Raw genomic sequence first — 4817 nt, forward strand, 5'->3', positions numbered from 1 at the left:
TCATGAGCAAGCTGATTGGTCAACAGTAGAGAAGAAAGTAGAGGCTACCCTTGACCAACAATGGCTCTCAAACGTAAAGGAAGAAATGAAGAGAAAAACAGAACCGATAGGTCATGATTTTGAAACACGTGTGACATTTAAGCAGTATTGCGATAAAAAGGATAGTTTCTACATAAATAAAATCAATGACCACAGGGGGAATCCCGATCAACCCTCCTTTGTCTTGAAACTGGGAATGCAAAAAGCCAATATGGCCATCAACATGGACAGAAATGGCGACCATTTTCTTAAGGACGAGTTCTGCTATTTTGATGGGAAAAGGAAACGTTGTCGTGATAATTTTATCAAGGAGTGTGAAGACCATGCCTTTTTAAAAACATGGGTGTCCTGGTGGCACGAGAGATGCGGGTTCATTTTTAGGGCTTTTGCCCCAAGTAATGCCCCAGAGATGAATCAAGCTGAAGTTATACATGCTGGGTGGGCACATAGGGACTCTCCAAACTCGAGCCTTCTAGATGTCTGCCATGCGGATGTCCGCGACAGTGTCATTGTCGATACAGACCTACAAACACACGAGGCCGGCATCCAAACATCAGGCACAGGACCTTCCCTAGCGGAGTGCAAGAGAAGGCAGCATTTAAAGGAACTCGAGAAAGCGAAGTGAATAGGAAAAGAATTATTTGAGGACAGCAACAATGGCCGCTTTATCGACCCGTCATCTCAATGTGCCCCTCCAAAAAAACAACAAACGGAAAGCAAGGAAACCAGCAAATGGCAGAGCGAAAGCGCAGAAATCTGAGGATCCCAGACAAACCGCTTCTAGTGCCACACCACAATTCAATGGTCCCCCTTCTATGTCCCCTGTTGCATCAACAGTTACATCAAATAACAGCAGCAAGCTGTCCTATATTTCATCTCAGTGGTCTAGCCTGCCCGTGTTCACTACCTTCTCTGCTGAGACGACTTTCCCAGCACATGCATCTTCCCCTCAACAGAGTGTGCCACCTCCCTACCAAAGACACTCTGGTCTGTCTCCTTACACACATGAGATCGTAAGGCTACCCTCCAATGTACAGAAATGCTATGGCTGCAGTACTACGTTTTGCGAAAAGTACAGAAATGCTCCTAATAATTTAGTCATAAAAAAAATTGACAGGTGAGTTATAGGCAAGAATTCTGCTGGAAATTTGATATACGGTAACATATCTCACATTAAGAGCAAAAATCCTGTATTTACTGGCCTTGTTTACATCTCAACACATCTATACAACTCTCTGGACGCCCGTTGCTGTCAAGTACTGGATTCGTTTCAGTCAAGTGTATTAACTAAAATCGCCTTTGCTGTACATTTCCTATATTGATCTTCGTCGGTCAGTTAGGAAGTAAGTTACAATATGTCGTTCAATCTCTACTTTTAAAGCTTCTTTTCGAATATATATATATATATATATTTTTTTTTTAAATTGCCTGATGAGTGTGGTACTTGCACCATACGAAACAGTTCTGTAGCATTAAAACGATGGTTACTCGTGAAACCTAAACTTGTGTGAAGTCATAGTTATTGCTCCCCAATCGATTGAGTTGAGTGTTCTACAAAATACGTTCTACTCAAAAGAAGAAATTATATATATATATATATTTTTTACTTCTCTTTTCAACTATGGCTTGTATTAAAAACAGCTTGTTTCCATAATCAAGTGTGCCCTCTGGCATAAATAATACCAACAGAAACGTTTAGCAAAATATCTGTCAACCTCAAGCGCTTATTAGAGAAGTAAAACACAAACACAAAGACACCAACAATAAAAATCACAAAAAATCAAACATTTGTTTTTCTTGTCAATCTTTTGTCAGACGTTGCTAAAAGCCTCTCCATTACCGCACGACAGGAACATATCTTTTCGATGTTATGTCATGTTTGAGAAACTTTTATTCCAGCTCATATACTTAGTATTGTAAACTCACAAACGAAAATTGTTTATTCAGAAAATTTTGATTTTGTCGCATTTGGAGACAACAAATCTTGAAACATACTGAAACAACAAAAATTTGTTTTTCTTGTCAATCTTTTGTCCGACGTTGCTAAAAGCACCTCCATTAGCGCAACTCTGCTTGCGAAATCATTTTTTATTTGCTGTTCCTCAGTTCGAGTTCTGGTCCATGTATAGTTCTGCTAATGACTTCATGGTGGATGGAAACCCAGGAACTGCGAGATTTAGGCACTTAAGAGAAAACCATATTTCGATGGACGAATTGCTTAGTCATGCTTTCCACAAAGTTAACCTTGACCTCTGTCAGCCGGCATCTATTCATTTGCTGTTGCGGGTGCATTTGTGGAAGCTGTGTAAATTGTAATGATAGAATAATGTCGGGACCCTTTGGGCATGGAAACTAGCGGGAAAACGCCATCTTGAAATTCAGTCTTAATGATATGGTGTCAGAAGAAACTTTATAATATGGATAAGTTACAGTCACACAGTGCTTTAGCATTCACTGGAAATTTCCCAGAGAATTGGCTAGAAAAGATGGAAAAGTTGAGCGATGACACTGCTGCACGTGGCCCGATCCGAGGCTTTGGAGGTTTACAATATGCTTCAGTGGGATGCGGATGATGATAACAAGAAAGTCGATAAGATTATGGTGAAGTTTGAGAGGTATTGCAATCCAGGGAAGAATTTAACATTTGAGCGGCATTCTTTTTTTTCAAGGAATCAACTGGAGGGTAAGTCAATTGATGCCTTCATGACAGATTTACGAAACAAGGCATCAAGGTGTGAGTTTGCAGAGCTTAAGGATGGATTAATTCGTGATAGGATTGTTTGTGGTGTAAATAATGATACAGTGAGGGCTCGACTTCTCAGAGAGTCAGAATTGAGTCTAGAAACGTGCATTGACGTTACACTTGTGCTACAAATATATGGCGAAAATGAAGTCCCCCAGCCTCCCTTTGCATCATCTGCTCCCCAGTCCACTCTTGGACGTGCCTAACTATCCCTTAAGGCAGAAAACACAAAAGTCTTATCTTTTCCGGACCAAGCAGGCCTGTAGGAGGACTAAGAGAGTAGAAAACTTTTTTACTTTTAAATATTTTATGTGACTAATTGATAGTATCACAAGTATTGCTATACTTGTAAATTATTGTATTTTAGATAATTTAAGATTGTAAAACATACTCGTTAATTCAGTTGTTTTACTGCAAGAGAGTTTTTAATAAAGTACTATTACCTTATTATCTTATAATTGATATCTGCAGAGCAGCTGAAATCAGTTCAGCACACCTCAAGGTTTTGACTAAAGAAAAAGTAAGTACATGTGGTGAAATCGAGCAAGGAGCCAGACAAATCGGCAATAAAGAAAGAGGAGAAAGTGTATATGAGAGCGGGAACGGCAGGTATGAGTTTGTGTTAGTTTTGTGGATATCGTCACAAGAGAGCAAGGCCAAAGTGTGCAAAGCAACCACAAAAGAAGTTCATATAGTTGGTAACGAAAGTGCCAGAGATGAACAGCCATTCTTTATTGGTACTATTGGATCCGAACAAGTTGCAGGCAAAGATTGGTATGTAAATTTTCAGATCAATAATTGTACCATACCATTTAAGATTGACACTGGAGCTCAGTGTAATGTGATGCCAAGAAGTACCTGTAAGAAAGAAATCAACACTGGGTAGAAAAAAGAAAATAGCACCTAAAACCAAATCATATCAGAAGGAACAGGACATTAAAAGTAGTACAGACACTGCTTCTGAGGACAGTGAATGTGACATTGATGATGACTGTGTTGTGTTTTCTTTGTTTATGGACAATTTGAGATGAAATGCATGAAATGGAGGAGGGTGGAGACACTGAGAGTGTTGTGAAGGCAAGCCTGGCACTCCCATTCAGTGAGCAAATCGTTGAAGTTAGCTCCCTTTTAAATGGCAGTAACAGGGAAGAGCTCATCAAGGGGGCCATTTGTACCCTTTCTGTGGATTCTCTGCATATTTTGGCTTACAATTTGCTCCGTGGTCAATTTGACGATGTTATTCAGGATACACAGTCATTCTGTCAAACATACAAAAACATTGACATCATCAAGAATATCGACACAGGCTTGGCTTCAGCGGCGCAATAAGGTTATCACAGCAGTGGTTGATGGTGTTTCTGATCCGAAAACATCTCATCTTCAGAAATGTTTGGCTGTCGAGCATCTCTATTTCCTGGCATGTAACGATCAATTTGTTTTACCGTTCAGCTTTTTAGTAAACTTGCTGCTGTTTACTATTACTAATTCAAAGCTTGTGCTTAATGTAGTCAGCAAGATTCTGCCTGGTGGTAGCTATTCAACTGTGACTGGTTGGAGAGATAGCCTGGAAGCTGTTCCTCTGTCTTTTCCATCTGGTGATTGTGTCACTGCATTTGACAATGATGAGATTGTTCAACGGAAGTGGAAAGTTAAAGTGGGGAAGAAGGCACGTGTGAACATTTTGACTAGTGTCTGCCAGGCAGAGGTTGATGCAGGTGGTACTCTTCAGAAGAGAGAAGATTTGGCTCCAAGGTAATTGCCTAAGTTGTTAGATGGGAAATAGAATAATAATTGCATTGACGAGAGCACAAACTGCTCAGAACTTTAGGAATTCTAACTGCATTGTACCCATTCAAATACTGTAGTCAAGAACAATGCACTTATGTGTGCATCCCTTCAATTCAAGTCCCATAAAAATTTGTAGTACTCAAGTTCAACCACTTGATAGTAATATTGTCATAGTGAGAAGTACAAAATGCAATTCTATTCTCTGCATAAAAAAGCAAGGGCAACATGCATCCCTTTGTAAGAAAGT

General features: G+C 39.8%; 1 pseudogene; it reads left to right on the forward strand.

Annotated features, from left to right (window-relative positions):
• LOC138053859 (uncharacterized) overlaps positions 1-664 on the forward strand; it is a 4426-nt pseudogene extending 3762 nt beyond the window's left edge.
• Positions 665-4817: the final 4153 nt, after the last annotated feature.

This window comes from Montipora capricornis, chromosome 6 (assembly GCF_036669925.1).
Source record: "Montipora capricornis isolate CH-2021 chromosome 6, ASM3666992v2, whole genome shotgun sequence".
In the NCBI taxonomy this organism is placed as follows: Eukaryota; Metazoa; Cnidaria; class Anthozoa; order Scleractinia; family Acroporidae; genus Montipora; species Montipora capricornis.